General features: G+C 35.7%; 1 non-coding gene across 1 annotated transcript; it reads right to left on the bottom strand.

Annotated features, from left to right (window-relative positions):
* Positions 1–3,089: 3,089 nt before the first annotated feature.
* Positions 3,090–3,196, bottom strand: LOC113001516 (small nucleolar RNA R71). The gene has a single exon (XR_003266911.1). It is a non-coding gene; the product is annotated as a small nucleolar RNA R71 (small nucleolar RNA).
* Between the last annotated feature and the right edge of the window lie 23,956 nt (positions 3,197–27,152).

The following is a 27,152-nucleotide window of genomic DNA, read 5'->3' as shown; positions in this document are numbered from 1 at the left end:
TTGCTGATGAGCAAGAGAAGAAGCTGTTATCTGTTCTCAAGAAGCATAAGAAGGCTATAGGCTGGACCCTGGCAGACATTCCTGGTATTAGCCCATCCACATGTATGCATCGAATAAATTTAGAAGATGGGGCTAAACCAGTAAGATAGCCATAGAGAAGACTCAACCCAGTGATTCTTGATGTAGTAAAGAAGGAGGTAAACAAGCTTTTGCAAGCTGGAATCATTTATCCTATCTCTGACAGCCAATGGGTGAGTCTCGTCTAGGTAGTCCAGAAGAGAAATGGCCTCACCGTGATAAAAAATGAGAAGGAGGAGCTGATTCTTACTCGAGTGCAGAACAATTGGAGAGTTTGCATCGACTATATGAGGCTGAACCAGGTTACCAAAAAGGACCATTTTCCACTGTCATTCATTGACCAGAGGCTTGAACGCCTGGCAGGTAAATCTCACTACTGTTTCCTTGATGGTTTTTTTGGTTATATGCAAATCACTATTGCTCTTGAGGATCAGGAAAAGACCACATTCACCTTCTGATGTGCCATTATTTTCTCCTATTTCCTAACCCTTTTTGCACCATTTTAAGTACCGATTAATCTTAATTGGCAAATTAATTAAGCAGTTTTATTATTTGGGCCCATTCAACTAATTTTATGTTTTTAATCTAATTTCAGGAATTAATGAAGCATTGGGCTTGAATCCAAAATTGGGCTTGGACTTGAAGAGGGCAGACTATTTTATTCTACAAAATTTTATCTTATCTAAACTTTATCTTATCTAGATATTATTTAGATTTGATCTCATCTAGATATTATTTCATCTAGATCTTATCTTATCTTATCTAGATTTGATTTTATTTTATTTATGGGCTTGGATTTAAAACAGATTTGTAAGCTTTGGGGCTGAAAAACTATATAACAGCACCAAGGTTCTAGTTTAGCCCTCTATCTCTTCTCTCTCCTCACTCTCCCCTATTTTTCGTTTTTAGGCTTTTCTTCTTTTAGGCATTATTTTCGTTTTTGGAATTCCAGTTTTTACTTTTCGTTGCAGCAATAAAATTTCGTTCTTCAATCCATAATTTCGTTCTCTATTGATTAATGGAAGGCTAAGTCTCCAGCGTTGTTTTCTCTTGAGGATCAAGCACAGTTCTCTTTGAGGTTCTATTATTACTGTTAAATTTTGTTCAGTTTTTCCTCTTCACTAATTACTCTGAATTTGTTGCTATTAATTCATGCATGCTTAGTGCTTGATTAATTGTCTCTGCGCTTAATTTACATTCATGCTTAATGATCGTTTATGAGTAATTGGTGTATGTGTTGCTTAATCACATAATGAATGCCTTATGTTAAATTTCGCTTAGTAATTTAATTTAGGGTTGGATTAAGTGGTTGAACTGATAAAGGACAAACTCTCGGAACCTAGGATAAGAGACTTGCTTGTGAATCAAGGGGGAAACAACGTGTTTTAATTCTGATATTTTTTAATTCACATCTATTAGCTGTTTAATTTACAAAATCAAACAACCCCCCCCCCCCCCCCCCATTCGTTACTATTTTCCTACTATTTGTCATGAACATTTGGTGTATCATTGCTCGTTGGGAAACGACCTAGGATCACTTCCTAGTTACTATATTTTAATGTTTATTTGATTCGGGTACGGCCTCGATCAAATTTGGCGCCGTTGCCGGGGAGCAGTGTCCAAAGGTTCGTAATAGCTAGTAATTCATGTTTTATGTTTAGTTGTTTTATGCTTTCGTGTGTTGTGTTAGTGTTGTGTTAGTGTGGTATTCGTGTTGCGTTAAGTGTGTTTAGAGCCTTGTTATTTTGTTTATTGTGTGTTCTGTTTTAGTTTTTCTATTCAGCGCTTTCTCTATTTTAGTTTTGTGTTTTTCTGTGAATAGTGATTTGCGACGAATTTAGCGACCACTTTTGTTGAACTGGAAAACAAGGTAGTAGTTGAAATCCCTTAGCGATAGATTTTAGAGACCACCCTTGCTGAATTAATTAGGATTTTTTGTTTTGGTAGCTATAGTTGTTATTATTGGCTGAATTTTTTTGTGGTCACTTCTTTTGATCCATATTTTGTGGGAAAAATAGCTGGAGCCCTTAGTTTGGTCAGATTTGAAAGTTCCAAAAAAGTAGCAAATTTGATTTTTGTCAAAACTTCAAACGGCCATAACTTTTGCTTCGGTTATCAGAATCGCTATTATTATATATGTATTTGGGGTAGAAAAAATTTCCCATGCCGTGGAAGCCGGCCATAGGCAGGCTGAGGTCTCCTTCTTCCAAAAATTGCGATTTTCTCAAAAGTTTTTTATTTTCCAAGTATTATTCACTTGTTTTTCTTAACTTATCATTTTTAGCTTCTATAGTTAGACTTTGAATTTTTGTTTGAAATTTTTTGTGCTATCTTCTCATCATTTTATAAGGTTGCTCACAAAATTTCAAGTCATTTGGATATCATTTAATGGTAGCTGTAGTTCAAACCTACACTGTTACTTGCATAAGAAGGCAACTAGCTGTGCATGCTGAATATAGTGTATGACTAGAGGCAATCCATCTGACTTACAACCCTTTGATCCTGAGATAGATAGGACATTTCATAGATTAGTTAGACATCATTTAGTACCTTTTGAGCATCCTGAGCATTATGCTATTGGTGATTTTGAACATTATTGTTTTAAACATTCTGATTTTGAACATTTTGAGAACATGACACAACCTCCACCCCGTGAGAGGACTCTAAGGGAAATGGTTGCACCTGACTTCACCTACGAAAGCTTCTGCATCCAATACCCTGACGAGGATGTCCCATATGTTCTTAAAACTGGACTGATCCATTTGCTCCCAAAGTTTCATAGCCTTGCAGGTGAAGACCCGCACAAACATTTGAAAGAATTTCATATTGTCTGCTCCACCATGAAACCCCCAGATGTCCAGGAGGATCACATATTTCTGAAGGCTTTTCCTCATTCTTTAGAGGGAGTAGCAAAAGACTGGCTTTATTACCTTGCTCCACGGTCCATCACGAGCTGGGATGACCTCAAGAGAGATTTCTTAGAAAAAATTTTCCCTACTTCCAAGACCACGACCATCAGAAAAGATATTTCAAAAATTAGGCAACTCAGTGGAGAGAGCTTATATGAATACTGGGAGAGATTTAAGAAATTATGTGCCAGTTGCCTTCACCACCAGATTTCTGAGCACCTTCTTCTCCAATATTTTTATGAAGGACTCAGTAACATGGAGAGAAGTATGATAGATGTTGCCAGTGGTGGAGCCCTTGGAGACATGACCCCTTCTGAAGCCAGAAATTTAATTGAGAAGATGGCTTCAAACTCCCAGCAATTTAGTGCCGGAAGTGATGCTATTGTCATTAGAGGAGTGCATGAAGTAACCACGAATTCATCTTCATCAGTCGAGACTAAGAAGCTTGAAGGTAAACTAGATGCCTTGGTTAACCTGGCAACCCAACTGGCCTTGAATAAAAAATTTGTACCTGTCGCCAGACTCTGTGGTTTATGCTCCTCTGCCGACCACCACACAGACCTTTGCCCTTCATTGCAACAATCTGAAGCAATTGAACAGTCTAAAGCTTATGTTGCAAACATCTACAATAGACCTCCTTAACCTCAGCAGCAAAATCAACCACAATAGAACAATTATGACCTCTCCAGCAACACGTACAATCCCGGGTGGAGGAATCATCCCAACCTTAGATGGTAGAATCCTTCACAACAGCAGCCTTATTTTCAAAATGTTGTTGGCCCAAGCAAACCATACGTTCCTCCACCAATCCAGCAGCAACAACAGCAACAGCCCCAGAAACAGCAAACAGTTGAGGCTCTTCCACAACCTTCCCTTGAAGAACATGTGAGGCAAATGACTATGCAAAACATGCAGTTTCAACAAGAAACCAAAGCCTCCATTCAGAGCTTAACGAATCAGATGGGACAATTGGCTACACAGTTAAATCAACAACAGTCCCAGAATTCTGACAGATTGCCTTCTCAATCTGTCCAGAATCCCAAAAATGTGAGTGCCATCTCATTGAGGTCGGGAAAGCAGTGTCAAGGACCTCAACCAACAATATCTTCCTCATCCGCAAATGAACCTGCCCAACTTCACTCTGCTCGAGAAAAAGATGATGACAAAAATTTAAAGAGTAAGTTACCTAACAATTTCTATGCAGGTGAATCTTCCACTGGTAATTCTGATTTACAGAAGCAGCATATCCCTCTTCCATTCCCTCCAAGAGCAATTTCCAACAAAAAAATGGAAGAGGCAGAGAAGGAGATCTTGGAAACATTTAGAAAAGTAGAGGTAAACATACCTCTGCTGGATGCAATAAAGCAAATTCCAAGATATGCTAAATTCTTGAAAGAGCTGTGCACTCATAAGCGGAAGCTTAAAGGAAGTGAAAGAATTAGTATGGGCAGAAATGTCTCCGCATTGATTGGTAAATTTGTTCCCCAAATCCCTGAAAAATGTAAAGATCCAGGTACATTCAGCATACCTTGTATTATAGGGAACAGTAAGTTTGACAATGCCATGCTAGATTTAGGAGCTTCTATTAGTGTTATGCCTCTGTCTATTTTTAATTCTCTATCTCTAGGTCCTTTGCACTCGACTGATGTGGTAATTCATTTAGACAATAGTAGTGTTGCCTATCCTGCTGGTTTCATAGAGGATGTCCTAGTTAGAGTTGGTGAATTGATTTTCCCTGTTGATTTTTATATTTTGAATATGGAGGAGGGATTTTCTAAAGGATCAATTCCCATCATTCTAGGCAGACCTTTTATGAAAACTGCTAGAACTAAGATAGATGTATATGCAGGCACACTATCTATGGAGTTTGGTGATATAACTGTTCATTTTAATATTCTTGATGCTATGAAACACCCATCTGAAGATCTTTCTGTATTTCGTGTTGAAATAATTGACCATATTGTTGATGAACACATGACTGATCTTCATTCTAATCTGCATGCATGTCACTCTTCATGCATTGAATCTGAACTTGTACTTGATCATATGTCTGAATTTGATGTTAAGAGTGAATCTGAATTTGATATTGATTACATGTCTGATGTTTTACCTCTTGAGATTGATTTTATAAAGTTAGATAGAACTAACCATGTTTCAGGAAGTACACATACCTCTAACTTTCTTTATGAGGTACAGACTGAGAAACCATCTCTTTCTACCACTATCCAGCTGCCCACACCAGAATTGAAGCCTCTACCATCAAATTTAAAATATGCTTACTTGGATGATAGCAAAAGTTTTCCAGTAATTATATCTGCCTACCTTGCTGATGAGCAAGAGGAGAAGCTGTTATCAGTTCTCAAGAAGCATAAGAAGGCTATAGGCTAGACCCTGGTGGACATTTCTGGTATTAGCCCATCCACATGTATGCATCGAATAAATTTAGAGGATGGGGCTAAACCAGTAAGACAGCCACATAGAAGACTCAACCCAGTGATTCTTGATGTAGTGAAGAAGGAGGTAACCAAGCTTTTGCAAGCTGGAATCATTTATCCTATCTCCGACAGCCAATGGATGAGTCACGTCCAGGTAGTCCCAAAGAAAACCGGCCTCACCGTGATAAAAAATGAGAAGGAGGAGTTGATTCCTACTCTGGTGCAGAACAGCTGGAGAGTCTGCATCGACTATGGGAGGCTGAACCAGGTTACCAAAAAGGACCATTTTCCACTGTCATTCATTGACCAGAGGCTTGAATGCCTGGCAGGTAAATCTCACTACTATTTCTTGATGGTTTTTCTGGTTATATGCAAATCACTATTGCTCTTGAGGATCAAGAAAAGACCACATTCAACTGCCCCTTTGGCACTTTTGCCTATAGAAGGATGCCTTTCAGCCTGTGCAATGCCCCTGGTACCTTCCAGCGGTGCATGATTAGTATTTTTAGTGATTTTTTAGAAAATTGCATAGAGGTGTTTATGGATGATTTCACTATATATGGATTCTCTTTTGATGTTTGTTTGGATAGTCTGGAAAAGGTTTTGAATAGATGCACTGAAACTAACTTTGTTCTAAATTTTGAAAAATGTCATTTTATGGTTGAGCAAGGTATAGTTTTAGGCCACATTATTTCCAATAAGGGCATTGAAGTAGATCCTGCAAAAATTTCTGTTATTTCACAATTGCCTTACCCCTCTTGCGTGCGAGAGGTGCGATCTTTTCTTGGTCATGCAGGATTCTATAGGAGCTTTATAAGAGATTTTAGCAAAGTAGTCCTTCCACTATCCAACTTGTTGCAAAGAGGCTTTTGATTGCCTCAAAAGAGCACTGACTACCACCCCCATCATCCAGGCACCCGACTGGATAGTCCCTTTTGAGCTTATGTGTGATGCATCCAATTATGCATTGGGGTCTGTCCTTGCTTAGAAAAATTGATAAATTTCCTAGGGTGATATATTATGCTTCTAGGACTTTAGATGTTGCCCAAGCGAATTATACTACTACTGAAAAAGAGCTACTAGCCATAGTTTTTGCTCTTGAAAAATTTCATTCTTATTTGCTTGGTACTCGCATTATTGTTTATACTGACCATGCAACTTTAAAGTACTTGTTGAAGAAGGCTGATTCAAAGCCTAGGTTCATCCGATGGATGCTCTGGCTCCAAGAGTTTGACTTGGAGATCCGTGATAGGAGCGGAGCACAAAATTTAGTTGCTGATCATTTGAGTCGGATCGAACATGTGTCTGATGAGGATTCACCCATTCGGGATGATTTCCCGGATGATCATTTATATATACTGTATAGTATTTCTGATTCTCTTTCTACTCCCTAGTTTGCTAACATTGTCAATTATTTAGTTGCTTCTGTTTTTCCTCCCTTAGCATCTAAGGCTCAAAAAGATAAAATTAAAAGTGATGCTAAGCATTTTATTTGGGATGACCCCTACTTGTGGAAATTGTGCAGTGATCAGGTCATTAGACGATGCATTCTAGATCATGAGACTAACTCAATCCTGCAGTTCTGTCATTCTTCCGCACCGGGAGGTCATCTGGGTGTTCAAAGGACAGCCCGCAAAGTGCTTGACTGTGGCTTTTATTGGCCCACCATCTGTAAAGATGCATGGAAGATTTGTAGCACTTGTGAGCAGTGTCAGAGAGCAGGAAGTGCACTTATATGGTGACAACAAATGCCTCAGCAACCTATGGTGTTTGATGTCTGGGGTATAGATTTCATGGGCCCTTTTCCTGTATCTTTTGGTTATGTTTACATTCTCCTTGCAGTTGATTATGTTTCAAAATGGGTGGAAGCCAAGCCCACTAGAACAAATGATGCAAAGGTTGTTGTAGATTTTGTCAGATCTAATCTGTTTTGCAGGTTTGGAGTACCTAACGCAATCGTTAGTGATCAAGGAACCCATTTTTGCAACAAATCAATGCATGCCTTGCTTAAAAAGTACGGGGTTGTACACAGGGTATCCACACCATACCACCCCCAAACCAATGGACAGACAGAAATTTCTAACAGAGAGATCAAGATAATTTTAGAAAAGATTGTGCAGCTAAGCAGGAAAGATAGGAGTACCAGGCTAGATGATGCTCTTTGGGCACATAGGACTGCCTACAAAGCACCCATAGGAATGTCTCCTTATCGGGCTATCTTTGGAAAGGCATGCCATCTTCCAGTAGAGATTGAGCACAAAGCATATTGGGCAGTGAAGACCTGCAACTTCTCTATGGATCAAGCTGGTGACGAAAGAAAATTGCAACTGTGGCGTCCCTAAATTAATGACTGGTTTAATAGTAATAATTTAAATAACAAAAACCATGGTAGATTTTTTTTTCTTCTTTTTCTTTTTCATTTCTTTCTCTTTTCACCATAACTAGGTTTAGAAGGAAAATCCTCACTACAGAGTCCTGAATGGCCAGTTCACAACTCTATTCGGAGTCATTTCTTTCTTACCGCTCATAATCTCTAAACTATTTTGCTGTTTCAAAAGGAAGAATGTACCAGCCATTACTTTAGGTCGTCACATGAAAATAAAAGAATAAAATACGGTCGATAAACTCTTTTACAAATAAAGTTGCTAATGCTTTCTTTTCAAATAACAAGATCGATCATAAATGCATTCATCATTTAAAGCTGTCCAAAATATGGGAGTTTTACAAAATACATAGTGTCATCCAGAGCAAAGGTGTTCATAGTGGTGGCTTCAGCCACATGTATACAATTATCAAATTCCTATACATCAGGTCTACCCATACAAAAACAAAAGAGTAAACCTAACAGTCAGTCCTAGATACACCCACCCTCAAAAGTATACAAAACTAATCCAAGGAGCTGTCCACTCCACCGTGCGCTGAAGCGTCCGTGTAGGTTCATCTGGATGCACCAAAGAAGTAGCTGTGAATCGAATGGTGCCCCGAAATCGGCACCTCGTGTTGCCTTCGAGGGTCTCCCAAGCTCCCTCTAGGCACTCCATCTCTACTCGATCACGGATTAGCTGCGTCGCCATCACGATCTACAAGGAAGAAAAGAAAGGGGTAGACTCTTTCACAAGAATCTAACTATGCCGCAACACAACACTTCTCATAACCATTACATGCAAGTAAAAAGGGTATCTTAAGGCTTTTCATCTCTGGTAATCGATTACACAGCCTTGGTAATCGATTACCAGAGGCTAAACTTGAATTACACAGCCTCAGGACATGAAATATGCAATAATGCACTGTGTAATCGATTACACATGCCTGGTAATCGATTACCAGTGACCCATTCCTCTGTGTAATCGATTACACAGGCTGGTAATCGATTACCAGAGGCTTCCACCATCTCCCAGTTCCCTTTTTAAGCCTGGTAATCGATTACACCCCTTGGTAATCGATTACCAGAGGCTTCCCTAGCTTCCTGACCTCGTTTTCAAGCCTGGTAATCGATTACACCCCGTGGTAATCGATTACCAGAGACCATCTTAGCCTCCTGTCTTCATTTTTAAGCCTTGTAATCGATTACCCACCCTTGGTAATCGATTACCAGAGGCCATAACCCACATATCAATCAAAGTTCACAGCTGGCCAGCCACCACAAGCCTCCTTGCTTTGTGGTCTTTGTTCCTTCTATCTGTTGACTGCCAGGAGCTCGCCTGCTTAGGTACATCACAGGTTCTCACTGACCGACTATGCCCGGGTTGGGTCGAGATTGGTCAAGCTTGGTTTTGGGCAATAGCACCCCACCTGACGTCCCCAAGGTCTCCTGACCCCCGCGACATATCTCCAGGTACCACTCTGTGGTCAACAATAAAAGCAGGAAGTTTCACCCTTCAACACTTCCTCATCTCAAGCTTGTAGGATTATGGGGTACCCATCACATGTGGTACTAGGTGGCGGTCGGGCGATGGTGCACAACAAGTTTTCCACATCCACAATGCGCGCATAAACCCACCATCCCCTGTTGCCCACCTCCAACTGAGCTCACGTACTCCCACGTAGCCCATATCCTCATTTCTCTCAACACCGGGTCCCCATCAATCCTCCCAAGCTTCCACAACATCCAAGCAAAACAACATTCAAACAGCACAAGCTATCACAGCCAAGCAAAACAGGGCAAAGGCAGAAAACTCTGCTCAACACACTAACCAAAATCACAGCTTTTCTCACTTAAAGACCCCAGTAACAATTCCTTCGATCCAATTCGTTAACCGTTGGATCGACTCCAAAATTTTACTGGGAGTCTATAGTGCATAAGCCTACATTTTGACCGTTGGGATCTACTAGCAAACATCCAGAACTCATTCTACATTACTCTTTCCACAACCAGCAAATACATGGATTTTTCTGCACTTGTGCAAAATTCTGCTGCACAATTTTACAGCAAAATCTGCACAAAGAGCATATTTCGAAAACCACACTTCCCCTCATCCAATCTTGCCCAAATCAAATCCTACAAGTCCCAAATCATGTATCAATCATGTCTAAACAAAAGTCAAGCTTCAAACCACAGCAACACAAAATCTAGGTGTCCAAAACCCCTCATTTTAATGGATTTTCAAGGTTTGAAAAGTGAAATTGAGAATGAGGTTAATTTGAAGCAAACTCTCACCTCACACAAGTCCATAACATCAATCTAAACTTGCTTAAAGTGAATTTACACCTAAAATTCCACCGAATCAAAATTTGACTCTTCAACACCCAAATTTGCCCTAGAAATGGCTCTTTGTTCACTTTGGTCATTTGTTCTTCTCTCTAGCACAGTCCAAGCTTTCTCCCAAGTCCTAAATGACATTTCAAGCTAGTATTAACTCACTTTAACCTCCATTTACCATAGAATTCAAACTTAGCCTTCCAACTCTCAAAGCCTCACTCTTTTTCCACTCATAACATCACATTCTCACTTTCTAACCCTAGGTTAACTCTACCTTTCATCTCTAATAGTTTCCATAAGCAATTTCAGCACATGAACATCACAAGCATCATCATAAAAACCCTAAAACAGAATGGGTATGTTTAACTCATCCAAACATGGCAATTTCAACATGCTTTCAACAAGTGTCTTCACAAATAATCATCACACAGCAGAAACCTAGCAAGACTACCCATCATATCTCCCAAAACCCCATACCCACGAAATTTAAGAGAGAAAGAAGTCCACCCAAACCTGAATTTTCGAAGTCCCACTCGTAGCCACGCACTTCACGACCCCGAAAATGCCCTCCTTTCGCGATTTGGAGCAGAAATGAGCACCAAAGGTTGGAGCTTTGTTGGGGTTTCAATGGAGAATGGAGGGGAAGAGGATGGCAACGTGAGGGAGAGAGAGAGCTGTCTGAAATTTCCTGTTTTGCTGAGTGAGGAGAGAGAAAAGTTTTTTGGTCTTAAATAAAAAGGGTTTTCCCTTTTTCCATTATTTTATTCAAGCTCTGCCACATGTCCCTATTTGAGTGGAGCCAAAAGGGCCCACTTTCCCTTTTTACTGTGACCCACACTCAGCCACAAAAGTGAGAAAAATCTGACCTTTGAAATGCTAAAATCCTGCCTCGGTTTGTGTGTCGTTTCTCTGATTCCAGTTTCTCGCGTTTCTCTGCGTCCGTCGGGGCCAGTTTTCGAAAGTAATCAATATATATATCAAAACGCTCAGAATAAAACCCCGAGCGTGGTTCAGAGGTTGGTTTCGTTAAATTTTAAGTTGCACGCAAAACGATGATTTTTAGACTAATTAATTAAGAATCAACCCGTAACTTCCCAGTTATGGACTTATCTTCCTTAATTAGCCTAACCCGCGTATCTTGCCCCCGCTATTCCTACTCTAACCAAGAACATATATGCATATACACTGAATAATACTTATATATATATAATCATTCAAAATACATCGTTTCCAAAAATTCCGGGTAGAAATTTCTAGGATGTTACAGCAACTGAGTGAGTTAGATGAGATCCGCCTAGAAGCGTATGAGAATGTCAAGTTCTACAAAGAAAAGACCAATAAGTTCCATGATAGCATGATAATTAAGAAGGACTTCATGATTGGGCAAAAAGTGTTATTGTATAATTCTAAGCTTGGACTCATGAGTGGTAAGTTGAGGTCTAAGTGGATTGGTCCTTTTGTTGTTACTAATGTTTTTCCTTATGGTACAGTTGAGATCAAAAGCGACTCCACAAACAAGAGCTTCAAGGTCAATGGACACCGAATTAAGCCATTCCTCACAAACCCTTCTTTAATGGACGTAGTGGTGGAAGAGACTTCCTTACTCCACCCTACTCTTCCTCCACCATGACTTAGGGAGTTCTCCTTTTACTATCTCCTTCTTTACTTTTATTACATTTGTCCGATTCTATTTGATGGTTTAATTGCTTTTAATCTTTTAATTGTGCTACATTGAGGACAATGTGTTGTTTAAGTGTGGGGGGGAGTGTTCTTTGGTTTTGGTTTTGCTAGTTTTGTTAGTTTTGTTTGTGTTAAATTTGTTAGTTTTGTTGGGTTTCTAGTTTAATATTTTAGGTCAATTCTGTTTGCATGTACAACTTTGCATATTTTTCTTTGAATTATAGGATATGTTCAGGAAATAGATAATTGTTCTGAAAATAAAAGTCTCTTGACATTTTGTGATTTGAAATCCTTGTTTTTCCTCTACATGTCATGTTAGTTTTGAAAGCTCAATTTGAAAGTGATAAGTTTACCTTTGTGAGAATTTGAGCCATCCAACATCATAATCTTTTGGTGTGTTTTGCCCCATTGATTGCTTGCACAATAGCCTTGGCTTGATTCTTGTTGATGCTTCCTAATTCACATGCATATTTGGAAATGATTTAGGCAATTTTGTTCTTATAAGCCTCTAGCCAAAAGGACTTACCTTGAATTAATCCCTATGATAGCCCTTTGAGCCTACGTTTCCCTTTCTTTGTTTTGAAGCTCATTACAAGCCTTAAGTGAAAAACCATGATCTCACCTTAACCTTAAGGAATTTTGGAGCTTTGGAATTGTTTTGGGAATAAATGTGGGGGGTTTTGTTGGATAACTTATTTCGTTGGCTATGCTTCATGATGTATTTTGGGCCATAATTGAAGTACATTGTATACTGGTTAAATGTTGGACATGCTGAATGATATGCTATTTCTCAAATGCTACAGTGCAAAAAAAAATAAAAATTAGTTGAATCAATTCGAAAAAAAGAAAAAGAAAAGCAATAAAGTTGAGTGAATAAGATCTTAAATGGAAAAAGAATGATGAGACTCTTGGCTCTACTCTTTGCGTTTAAATTTTATCTTTAGGTTTTCTTATTTTTTCTTAATATGCACTTATTCCCCATTGCTCCTCTATTCCTTTGGGATTTAGCTACTTATTCCATATTTTTCCCTACCTTGTCCTTGGCCCCATTACAACCTTAAAAGATGTTTTGATCCTCATGTGCTTGTGTTTATGGGTTGATTGTCAATTTTAGAATCTTGCCAAGTTTATGTGGTGTTGGTTTTCATGGGTGCTTTGAGGGTAAATAGTAGCCTAGACACTTGAGAGATAAAGTGTATATCTTGTGAGGCTTTATCACTTTTCATTCTTGAGCTGATTAACTATTTTGCCATGATTGGGTTGCTTGGATGATTTTCACGAATGTCTTGACTCTTTGGATCTCTTCATGTTAGATGTTACCCATTTTTTTCATTCCTTTAGATTCATTGAGAAATATGTAATTGTTGTTGTGTCTGTTTGTTTCTCTTTAATGTCTCTGAATTTGTCCCTTGCTTTGCTTTTTTTTATTTTGCCCAGGAATGCAAAAGGCTAAGTGTGAGGGGATTTGATGTGTCATCATTTTCTCATATTTCTTAACCCTTTTTGTCACCATTTTAATTACTGATTAGCCTTAATTGTCAAATTAATTATGTAGTTTTATCATTTGGGCTTACTGGATTAATTTTGTGTTTTTAATTTAATTTCAAGAGAATTATAAGCAATGGACTTGATTCCATAATTGGGCTTGGGCTTGAATCCATAATTGGGCTTGGGCTTGAATCCAGAATTGGGCTTGGACTTGAAGAGAGCAGACTATTTTATTCTACCAAATTTTATTTTATCTAGATATTATTTAGATTTGATCTCATCTAGATATTATTTCATCTAGATCTTATCTTATCTTATCTTATCTAGATTTTATTTTATTTATGGGCTTGGATTTAAAACATATTTGTAAGCTTTGGGGGCTGAAAAACTATATAACAGCATCAAGGTTCTAGTTTAGGCTCTCTTCTCTCTCTCTTCTCCTCTCTCTCTTTTTCGTTTTAGTTTTAGAGTGCTACTCTCAATTCATTTTAGTCTCTTTTTCATTTTGGAAGAGTAATTCTAGTTTTCTTCATTTTCTATTGATTAATGGAAGGCTAAGTCTTCAGCGTTGTTTTCTCTTGAGGATCAAGCACAGCTCTCTTTGAGGTTCTATTATTACTATTAAATTCTGATCAGTTTTTCCTCTTCACCAATTACTATGTATTTGTTGCTATTAATTCATGCATGCTTAGTGCTTGATTAATTGTCTCTGCGCTTAATTTACATTCATGCTTAATGATCGTTCATGATTAATTGGTGTATGTGTTTCTTAATCACATAATGAATGCCTTATGTTAAATTTTAATTTAATTGAGGGTTGGATTAAGTGGTTGAACTAATAAAGGATAAACTCTCGTAACCTAGGATAAGAGACTTGCTTGTGAATCAAGGGGAAACAACGTGTTTTAATTCTGATATTTTCTAATTCACATCTATTCGTTGTTTAATTTACAAAAGCAAACAACCCCCCCCCCAAATTCGTTACTATTTTCCTATTATCTGTTATGAACGTTTGGTTGACCATTGCTCGTTGGGAGACGACCTAGGATCACTTCCTAGTTACTACATTTTAATGTTTATTTGATTCGGGTACGACCTCGATCATAGATAAACTAATAGGCTTTTAGAACTTGGGAGCAATAGTCACTCTTATGACAGTGACCAATTAAGAAATACAAGAGTTCCTATCAAAGATAGGATAACAGGAGATAACAACATGATCTCTACAGTTGTTTTTAATGAAACATTAGCAATCTTTAGACAACAAATAGACCATATTAATCATGAAAGGGTTAACACTTTAACAAATCATATCGCCTCAATCTTAAATCCTATGTTAAGAACTACCAATAAAATTTATCAGTAGATGAATGATATTTTAACTCGAAAAAGAGATACTTTGGTCATTCCTAGAAACCAACTTGGGAATAGACATGTAATTCAGGAAGTACCTATACAAGAGGAACCTATTAATAATAATAATCCTGAAAAAAAATGTTAATATCCTAGCTCGAATAATGAATGATAGAGAACAATCAAATCCTGCTTTGGTTAATAGAAATTAGAATTCAAATGATGTCTTAACCAATATGCAACGAAATCAAATGCTTCAAGGGCCAAATGGTCCAAATAGAGGTTTAGGCCTCAAAGCAATTCAAAATCCTCAAATTAATCAAATGATCAAATAGGCTTTGAATAGGCATGACTCCGAAGTAGGAAATGCATAACCACCTTATTTTGTTTCTGCATTCCTTGATTATATTTTGCAATCTGAATTGCCAATACGTTATAAGGTGCCTAGTTTTTGAAATTTGTGGGAGAATTAGAAGAATCTACTATAGAACATGTAACCCATTTTCAAATAGAATGTGGTGACTTAGTATTAACATCGACATTTTTCGATTATAAAAAAATGATCTTTGACGAAGTATTGAGAAATAGTATTTTACTAGACTATTTTGACTAAGTGTCCAAATATAGTCTTTTGTCTAATTGTATGGAGATAGAAGAAATGAAGATTTAGAAATCATCAAGACACTAGAAGATATCAATGGTGGAGATTAAAGATACAAGTTATTAAGGGTGAAGATCGAAGACCAAAGTCATCGATGACAAAGATTTAGTGGAACTTTGTAGCGATTAGGGGTAATTATAATTTACACTCTATAAATATAGAACTTGTATGTTGTAATAAGGGGGGTTTGATACACAATCACTAAATTCCTCAAAACACCAGCAAGCTTACCATCAAAATTGGCAAAGGTTGAGCAGGTCATCGTGTTTGTATTCAATTCCTCACTTTTATGAATTCATGTCTATTTATTTTAATGTACATTTCTAAACCTTTTACTCTTTCCAATCTCCATTTCTTCTCAAAACTTTACTTTTTCAATGCCTATTTCTTATCATTATCAAAATTACTTACAAACTAATTACTGAATTGAAAACACGTTTATTAAAAGTTATTATATTATCTTATGAATTACAACCTTATTATAATTCAAATGGACATATTTATTGAAATTATAACCGTGATGTGCATTAAATATTAGACAATTCTCTATTAAGTTGAAAACTAGGAACTTGCTTGTTTAACCAAAAAGAACACATAATCAAAAATGGATTCTATGTCTCACTTTTAAACATTTATTTGTTGATAGAACTATTAACTGAAAATTCCTTTACTATCTTGAAAATATTTTCCTTTTGAGGAATAGATACAATTTTCATGGTTAACACTTAGTCATTGATGAATTCCTGAAAATGAAATATTTTCCTAGTTCTTTAACGAAAAATGATTTTACTTGGTTCACCACATTGCCACCAAATTCGATATACACTTAGGCACAACTCAAAAGAGTGTTCCATGAACATTTCTTTAGAGAAGAGACTATGGTTAGTCTCATGGATTTGGCAACCATTAAACGTTTCAATAGTGAAACAATTGAAGATTACGTAAATAGATTTTGACAAATGAAATCTCGATGTTATGATCAAATTCCTGAGTATAAACTAATCAAGATAGCTACTACAAGTTTAGATTTTTCAATTTGAAATAAGTTGGTGAATCAACATGTTAGAGATATGTCACAATTAGCATAAAGAGTAAGGAGAATTGAGCAAATAAAATATGAAAAAGAAAGGCATAAAAGATTTGACAAAAGTAGAAAGGTAGAAAATTGCATATTTGGAACCATTTAAAGATAATGATAATTTTATAAACTATCAAGATTTAGATGTTAGTCAAGAGAAGGATGAAATATATGTGGTAGAATTACAGTCTGAACCTCCTTATATACTTGTCAAATGTTAAAGGTGGATGAAATAAAAATTGCCCAACTCGAAATATAGTTTTGACATTAGTGAGGCAAATAAAATATTTGATGTATTGTAGAAAGACAAACAAATTTCTCTTAGTGATGATTGTAAAATACCTACATTCAAAAAAAGAAAAGGAAAAAGATATTGCAAATTTCATAATATTTTTGGACATTGGACTAATAATTGTTCACATTTTAGAGACATGATCCAAAAGGCTATTGATAAAGGAAGACTGAAGTTTGAGGAAACCCCAAGGAAAGTGGACACTATGACACCCTCTACCCGACATACATATAAATAAATAAAATATATAAAAATACAGATGAACAAATTCACGTGGGTAAAAGGTTCACATTCACTTCACTATTATCAAATAAAACTTATTAAAAATATATTCGGCTCACAACAAGGTCGTCAAAGTTTACAAAAGAAATTTTGTTAAATTAGTGAGGTAAATTAAAATAAAATAACATCATGCAATTAAAATAAAAATTCATCCCCAATGTCACATCCTATCAGAGCATTGTGTCCCAGCATCCTCTAGCATGAGGTTCTTTAAAGTCATTCACCTAGTCATCTGCTCTCACGAACACAAGGTTTGAGATCATCACAGGATCCAAACACAAATAGCACACAGGGAGTGAGTTATCACATTTCTAAAAAATTTACAAATAAACAAAGACATGATCAAAATAAATTATAAAAGTATTTATAGCATAGCTCAACTTAATACAATCCACACCACTTCACCACTTTATCATTTAAAATTCATTTTTCAATCATCAATCACATTACACATGAATCACACACTCGGGTCAAGATGAAATAACACTCATCAATTTCATAATAAGCAATTAGCAGGCGTTATGCAACAATTATACTAAGACTCAAGCCTATATGCAATGTGGTATTATGTCAGTGAAAAACCACACTAGGGTGCTTAGGAGTACATAACAAGACACACCACACAATGAGTATGTCAGGTCACTCTCACTAAGCAAAATCATAAGGTGACCAATCAAGGTCACTCTATTTTGTGAAAATGCTCCAACCATATGAGATCAACATAGGCTTAAAGGAGCACTCAAACCGAGTGTCTTTACCCCTAAGGCCTAGACTATGAAGATCCGTTAGGGTCTTACCTTCCTGATTCAGATCCAACCCCTAAAACAATTTTTGCACGCAGGCACTACTTATGAATTATACAATACTCACGACCTCACACTCGTGTTTCAAACACGTTTCACACATTGCGCTACAATTTAACACTTTAGGTTCCTAACTAGGAATCCTACATCTTCTCTTTAACACTGCGCATAAACATTTTTCTCAAAATAAATACCAGTCGGGTTATTGTATAATTCAAAACTCACAACACAAGTATTGTCACATCAAGTGTTAACCACTCACTTATTCACAACCAAATTTCATGTCCACAATTTTAACATCTCACAATGTCACAATCCACCATCACATGTTTACGTGTATCTCACAAATTAACACATGTTCCACTTTGCACTTATACTCAATCTCAATAACAATGTTATAATCTCAAAGCAAGATGTTATCCCATAATTCATCATATATTCAATTTATCACTTATACACAAATTCAATCACAATTTCATGATCCCAATATAACTTTTTATCACGCTAATCTTATCCAAAACATAAACAAATTATACAAAAATGTTTCTCACAACACGGGGAGTAAAACCCCTCAAACAATTTCACATAATCATACAGGAAGAATTACAATACAATAAGCATCCCAAAAAGAAACTCCAATTTGATCCTCTAAGGACCCCTACACATGTTCATTCTAACCCCAATTGTGATAGAATCATCCCTTACCTCTAAACGGGCTCACGTATGTAGTCCGACAGTGATAGTGGCGTCTCTAGCAATTCCCTAAGATTCCTCAAGTTTTTCCTCTGTTAGGGTTTCCAAGCGTTAGAGAGAAGGGGAAGAGATTATAGCCTCCATTTTACTATCAAGGTACAAGACTAATTTCTCTCTGTAAAAACATTATTTCGCAAATCCCAATGGTGAAAATGTTTGTAAAATAGGTTTCAAAGGTGGTGTCCAAATTTCACTATGATCCAACGGTTAACGATTCCGGGATCATAGTTTTACTAGGACAGGTTTGGGTGTATGTGGGAAACGAGAAAGGTCAGTGCGAGGAACATTTCTTCCACCATAGAAATTGTCCCAAATATCCCAACGGTAGGTGTGTGCACAAATAAGTTTCGAACTATGCGTTCAAATATCACAATGATCCAACGGTTAAAGAGTTTGAGATCGTCGTTTTACTGAGATAAGTTTGAGTGTATGCGGGAAAAAGAGAGGATTTTGGGAAAGGAAGAAAGGAAAATAGATTTGTGAGGAAGAGAGAGTGCAGGTAAAAAGTGACCTATTACGTCTCCAATTATAGCAAGGGTACTCTGAGCCTTTCATTTACTCTATTTTTCTTTCTTTCTTTATTTTATAAAAATGAACTTTATTTTATTTCCTATCAAATAAATAAATAAAATATCCTTTTTATTTTCCTTAAAACCATTATTTTAATTAATAAATTTATTTCTCCTTATTTATTTAATTATAAAAACTTCATCATTTTTTAAAACTCTATTTATTTTTAAATAAAATTTTTTTTTAATTTATTTTATGAAAAATTAGGTGTTACAGACACTGACCTATTTCACATTCAAGCTAATTATGTAGAACCCATGCAAATCATGATGATTAGAACCTCGGTTGTGACATGAAAAGTAAGCACCCCTCCGTTTGAAGAAGAGGTTAACGAAGCCCCAGAGGAGTTTGAAAAAGAGGAAGAGTCAATTTTTCCACTTGTAGGAGAATCATTGTTTGATTTTCTACCTAAAAAAACAAAAGGATGAGAAAAAGGTTATGTTATGTCCTCGTTGTAGCATCGTGTTTGATAAATTGACAAGCAAAACTTTCAAGGCATTATAAATTCGAAAGAGTTTTAAAAAATTGCAAGAAATAGAAGTTATGTAAAAGGAAAAGCAAAGTATAAGCATGATTGTGAGCTAGGTTTATAGGCCCTACAGTGTGTCTCAGAGGAATTCCTATGTCCCTCAAGCAAATGTTCGAGCAAACAAGTGGTTTCAACAAGGGAACGAAGGATCTAGTTCACATTTTAAGAAGTTTGAAGTGAGTAGTTTGACACTTCGAAGGGGAGGAACGACTGAAGGTTTGAGGAAGGGATATTATGGCTATCAAAATCCTCCTTGGGTGAATCGAAATATGTCAAAAACCCAATGGAAAAGGCATCAGAGGATGAAGAGAGATGAAATATTAGCAATGCATCATAAAAATGTTGTAAGACCGTTAGTCTTTAGCAAAATCAATGAAGGTCCACCTCCTAGGTTTGAAAAGAAAATCTCGATCAAGGATTAGGAGGAAAAAGAAATGATAGAAGACTCTTTCGAGTTTGAGTTTGAGGACTCAGTGGAAGCAATATATGGAGTTATTTTGATCTTGCCAATGGAATACATAGAAGATTATCAGAAGATGAATATATTGAGTGATTATGCTAGAGAGGATTACTTCGATGATCCTTCTTTAAGCCCCAAGGTTGTTTGGGTTACACAAGTTTCTTGTTTCACACTACATCAAAATGTTGCAGTTTTCGATCCACCCACTGAGGATATGAGATTGCACATGAAACCACTCCATTTGACTGCTATGGTGCAGGACCAAATTATTAATAAGGTCTTGGTTGATGGAGAGGTTGCATTTAATATCTTGTCAAGGTCTATGCTGCGTAGGTTTGGAAGGACTGTTGAGGATTTGATTCCTCACAATATAGTAGTGTTTGACTTTTGTGGAAAACCTTTAGATTCTGAGGGAGTGATTTGATTGAATGTTTCAATAGGTAGGAGGAGAAGGAGGAGGCCTATGGTATTATTCCTTCAACAGTTCATCAAAAGTTATTCTTTTGGAACGAGGATGGCAAACTTGAGATGGTCGAAGCAGAAATTCTATGTGAATAACAAATCAAGTGACAAAAAGGACAAATTCTTTTATTGGGATGCAAATAGAGTTTTTCTTTTGATTAACAAGGCCATTGAGAAAATGGCAAAAGCTGAAGAAACATGACTTCGACAGAAGTATATGTGAGCTTCATGGCTTGCTTATGGCCTTACAAAGCTGAAAACAACAAGCAAGTGGCTACTGCAACCGTCGAAATTGAAGCAACAAATATTGTGGCTGTCGAAATTGGGAAAGCAACTACTACGGTCATTGAAATCAAAATAATGGTTACTGCAGCCATAGAAGCGAACATGAAGGATGTTGATGCCATCAAGGAAGAAAAGAGTATAATGGATGTTGATGCCATCAAAAAAGAAAAAGGAGTGATGGATATTGGCGCCATCAGAGTAATGGAGAAATTGAAAGATGTTTCTCAACAAAAAGGTGAGGATTTGAACTTGGACTGTAGCTACGATAATTTGCCTTTAGGTTTCGAGAAACCAATGTCCTCAGGGTCGAGAAGGATGGAATCTCAAGATCCTTTAGAAGAGATTAACTTGGGGACTGAAGAAAATTGAAAGTCTACTTATGTAAGTAAGTTATTAGATGTTGGGCTTCAAGAGAAAATAATTTCTCTATTACATGAATTCAAGGATTGTTTCGCATGGGAATATAAAGATATGCCTGGACTTAGCAGATAATTGGTGGAACATAGATTGTCAATCCATGAAGGCAAAAAACCAATGAAGCAAGCACCAAGAATATTTGCTCCTAATGTCTTAGAGGCTATCAAAGCAGAAATCGAAAGTCTACTGAAGGCCAAGTTTATTCAAACTACAAGGTATGTTAATTGGATCTCTGATATTGCTCATGTGATTAGAAAGAATGAGAAAATGCATGTATGTATAGATTTTAGAGATTTAAATGCAGTAACCCCTAAAGGTGAATACCCTATGCCAATTATTGATATGTTAACTGATTCAATAGTAGGAAACAAAAATTTGAGTCTATTAGATGGTTATTCAGGATATAATCAAATATACATTGTTGAAAATGATATATCTAAAATTGTTTTTCGATGCCCGAGGGCATTAGGAACATATGAATGGATAGTGATGTTATTTGGTTTGAAAATTGTTGGTGCAACATATCAAAGAGCAATGAATCTTATATTTCATGACTTGATTTGAAAATTCATGCAAGTCTATACATATGATGTTGTTGTAAAATTAGAATCAAAAGATAATCATCTTGACCATTTGAAATTGTCATTCAAAAAAATAAGACAACATGAATTGAAAATGAATCCATTAAAATGTGCTTTTGGTGTATCTGCAAGTGAATTCTTGGGTTTCGTTATCCATCAAAAGGGAGCTGAAGTAGATAAAAACAAGGCAAAAGCCATTTTGGAGACTTCCCCTCCAAAGAATAAAAAATAACTTCAATCACTTTTAGGTAAGGTGAATTTTCTTAGAAGATTCATTTCTAATTTTTCAGGAAAAACTAAAGTGTTTTTACCTTTACTCAGATTAAAGAATGAAGTTGAATTTCAATGGGAAAAGGAACACAAAGAAGATTTTGATGACACTAAGAGATATCTTGCAAACACACTAGTTCTAGTGCCTTATGCAAAAGGAAATGACTTGACATTGTACATTGTAGCATCATATTCAACTATTGCAAGCATGCTGGTGCAAGAGGATGATAATGGCATAGAGCATGTTGTTTATTATCTAAGTTGAATTCTTAATGATGTTGAAATTAGATATAGTGCAATAGAAAAATTATGCTTATGCTTGTATTGTTCTTGTACTAAGCTCAAGTATTATATAAAACCTTTCAATGTTAAAGTATTTTCTCATAACAATGTTATTAAATTTATGTTGTCTAAATCTATTTTACATAATAGAATAGGGAAATGGACCCTTGCATTTACTGAATTTTCCCTTATTTTTGTGCTATTAGAAGCTATTAAAGGCCAAGTTGTAACATATTTATTGGCTGATCATTTGAACATCATAATATTGGAATGTTATATAGGAAATAAACCTTGGATATTATATTCCAATGGATTAAAACAGGTAAATAGGGGCAAGAAAGGGTGTTGTTTTAATTTCCCCAAGTGATACACCTATGAAGATCCTTTTCGAAAACCTGTTAGTTCCAACAATGAAACAAAATATGAGGTTTTGACAGTTGATTTGGAGACATTATTAAATTTAGGTGCAAAACATGTTTTGATTAGAGGAGATTATGAGTTAATCATCAATCAATTAACTCACAAATTTAAATGCCTAAAAAGTAATTTACTAAAGTATTTTTCATATGCATCTAAGTTATTGGCTCGGTTCAAAGAGGTTGCATTTGAACATGTGTTTTGAGAACAAAATAAGGAAGTTATAAGTTAAGTAAACAAAATTTCAAAGCATTGATAATTGTCAAAGAAAAATTATAGGAAGTGGTAGAAATTTTAAATATTGATGTGGTGACAATTCATGAGTGAAGAAAACCTTTGTTTGAATATCTTCAAAATCCCAATTTATGTGTTGATCTAAAAACAAAATATAAGGTTGTCAGTTACATCATACTTGGAGATGAGTTGTCTAAAAAAGTATGGATGAAGTCTTATTAAAATGTTTGGGAGAATCAGAACCTTATATAGCTTTGGCTGAAACCCATGAAGGAATTGTTGTTCTCACCAAGCTGGTGAAAAGATGAAGTGGATGCTATTTTGACAATGTTATTATTGACCAACTATTTTAAAGGATTGCATTAATTATGCAAAATCATGTGAAGAGTGCCAAAAACATGTTCCCAACACATTAAATGCTAATTAGACAAGATATTAAAGTAATACATGAATAGTTGTTACAAAATATTGCATTCTCTAAAGATATTACTCAAATACATTCTTTTTTGGGGGCATCTGTTACCTCTGTTATGTAAAATTTGATTAAGTTATGGAAACCAAATTTCGATGTACTTGTTTAAGAAATGAATAGAGGAATCCCTTCAAAAGCAAGCAGAAATTCGAGAAGCTTGATTGTGAAATCGAAGGAAATTATTTCAATTGAGATTGCTAATTTTGATAATTTCATTCACACTCATAGGATTGGAAAGCGTTGGAGAGCAAAGTATTTTTCGACAAATAGAAGTACCAGTTAACACGATTGCAGGGAAGTTATGTGAAGATAGTTACTAGTATCATATCAATGTATTTAAGAATATCTTTGTACATGTGTTGAAATCATGTAATTTGACTCTTAATATTAAAATTCTATAAATAAAATTGTTGACTGCCAATTTGGGGGGGGGGGGGGGGGGGGGGGGGTAAAAAACAAACCTTTTATTTCCCCAAAAACCCCCCGGCCCCCCCCCCAAAATAAGCAAAAGGTTTAAAAGGCCCCCGGGGGGGATTTCAATTCCCCCCTTTAAGGAATCCAATCCGGTTTATTTTAAAAACCTTTTTCTAACCCTTAACCTTTTCCAATCTCCATCTCTTCTCAAAACTTTATCATCCCTATTTCTTATTATTATCAAAATTATTCAAAAACTAATCATTAAATCAAAAATATTTTTATCATAGTTATTCTATTATCTTATTAATTACAACATTATTATAATTCAAATGGATATATTTATCAAGATTATAATCGTGATTTGCATTAAATATTAGACAATTTTCTATTAAGTTGAAAACTATGAACTTGCTTGTTTAACCAAAAAGAACTCTATTATCGAAAATACTTTTATCGAAGTTATTTTATTATCTTATGAATTACAACATTATTATAATTCAAATGGATATATTTATCAAGATTATAATCGTGATTTGCATTAAATATTAGACAATTTTCTATTAAGTTGAAAACTACGAACTTGCTTGTTTAACCAAAAAGAACTCATAATCGAAAATGGATTTTATGTCTCATATTTAAACATTTATTTGTTAATAGAATCATTTAGTGAAAAATCCTTTACTATTTTGAAAATACTTTCTTTTCGAGGAATAAATACAATTTTCACAATTAATAATAGGTCACTAAAGAAAATGAATGAGATACAAAAGCTTGCAGGGCATAACTCTAAAACCTCCAATCTCTAATCCATGAAGCATTACTGCCTAATTGGCCCCAAGATTCAGTCTCACCAATTTGTGTCTAACTACATCAATAAAAAAACATGTTACCCTCTTTTCAAAACTATAGAAATGTTTCAAATAATTTGACTCTTCAAACAAAGTTAGAGAACATAACCATCCAACCACTACCAAAAACATAAAATAATTGCTCTATGATAAAAAGTATACGTATGATAGTATGAAAATTAAAGAGAGAAAGAGATAAGCAAAAAATAATATACTCACAAACATTGCAATGTTTTTGTTAAACAAATAAAGCTTTTTCTTGTGCCATTCACTCACACTCATCGTTTTCATTTTCGCTAATGAGAGTAACTATATCGAAAAAAGGAAGAAAGAGAAGAAGCTAAATGCAAAAAAAAAACATTCAGGAAAATAGGTGAATAAAAATTGAAAGAATGTGCAGTTACATGTAACAGTTAAAGCTTAAAAGATATCCCATGTTGTTTCGAAGATTAATGGGAAATGGAAAAAAATTATCGGGAGTCATTTTGAACAGTTTGAAGAAGAAAATAAAAGTCATCAATCATATTGTTGTTAGACAAGTGGCCTCAGATATCTTAAGAAGGGGGGGTTGAATTAAGATATTCCAAACTACTTCCCCTAATTAAAAATCTATTTCACTTTTTATTTAAGTTATGAATTCCCTTAATGACAATATTCTTAAATATTAATTCAAATAAAACAATTTGAATATGAATATAAAGCAATAATAAATAAAGGAGATTAAGGGAAGAGAAAATGCAAACTCAGTTTTATACTGGTTCGGCCACACCCTTGTGCCTACGTCCAGTCCCCAAGCAACCCGCTTGAGAGTTCCACTATCTTGTAAATTCCTTTTACAAGTTCTAAACACACAAGGACAATCCCTTCCTTTGTGTTTAGAATTCCTTTACAACAAGAGACCCACAGTCTCTTAATTCCTTAGAGAATGAGTAGAAGAAGAAGAATGAATCTCTCTAGAAAGAGATAGATTTTTACAGATTGAGCGCTCAAATAATTCCTTAATGAATTGCAATTGAATTGGCCAAGGAATTCTTAAGAGGATAAAATGAATTTTGCTCTTGAGAGGATAAACACTTTTTGTTCTGAAAAACTCTGTCAAAATCGTGTCTCAAGTCACACATATATAGGCCTTATGAAGCCATTCAATAACCACATGAAAGGATGTGACTGATGAGAATGTTTTCTGAAAAACTCCTCTGGTAATCGATTACAATAAGTGTGTAATCGATTACACTCTTTAAAATTTGAATTAAAACGTTCAGAAACTGCTGGTAATCGATTACCATATATGTGTAATCGATTACACAGTGCAAATTTTGAATTCAAATTTTAATAGCTGTTGTAAATCATTTTGGCCACTGGTAATCGATTACATCCTCTGGTAATCGATTACCAGAGAGTAAATTTGTTGAAAAACACTTTTTAGCTTAAAATTCTTGGCCAAACCTTTTGCTAATCCAATTGGAATTCCCTTCCATTTTAATATCCTTTCTAAGACTCTATAGACTGTCTTGATCATCCATCTTGATTAACTCTAATTGCTTTGTCTTGAGTAAATCTTTGAGAAGCATATGATTCATGTAATCCTTTGGCATCATCAAAACTTTCAGCTTGATCCTTTGTCTACAATCTCCCCCTTTTTGATGATGACAATACCTGAAATCAAGACAAGCTATATACAAGATGATAGCACGTTCACACAACCCTTACTCCCCCTATCTTTTGGCATGTATGCCTAACTTTTTTAACGATAAATTTCTAATGATTTCTAATTGATTTCTAACCATGTTCTCTCCCAAGTTCTCTCCCCTTTGGCAACATCAAAAAGAACTAAGCAAGGCAATCAATAGCCAAACATTAACCAAAAATATCCAAACAAGCCAACCATTAAACCAAAATAAATCCATACATTGTCATAATCAACAAAGCAATGTCTAGAAATATAATTATAGTGCAAGATTACGATAACTAGAGCAATAAAAAGCCAAATACACGCGTTAAAACAAAGTACTAATAATACTTAACCACTAATAATACTTAGTCTAATAAAACATATAAGCTAAGAGGATGATGGAGGCGGTGGTGGTGGATCAAAGCAAGTACGGATGAAGGAGACATCTTCTTCAACTTTGGTGATCCTTGATTCCATGGCATCAAACCGCATGTCGACTTGCAATTCCATATTATCAAACTTGTCACCAACAAAAGTTTGAAGACCATCGAACTTTTCCAAAAGCTTTCGAAGAAGAGAGGAATTATCTTCAACTGGTTGGTTGCCTTCATCATCAGCGGGTGGAGCACCCTTTTTGACCCAAGAGCCATCATGCTCTTTGCGGTAACCAAAAGAAGCAATCACAGCAGCACCAATTAAAAAGGATCTCTTGATTGGAACGTAAG

Source organism: Glycine max, chromosome 4, assembly GCF_000004515.6.
Source record: "Glycine max cultivar Williams 82 chromosome 4, Glycine_max_v4.0, whole genome shotgun sequence".
NCBI classification, from domain to species: domain Eukaryota; kingdom Viridiplantae; phylum Streptophyta; class Magnoliopsida; order Fabales; family Fabaceae; genus Glycine; species Glycine max.
This window is presented reverse-complemented; position numbering and strand designations above follow the sequence as displayed.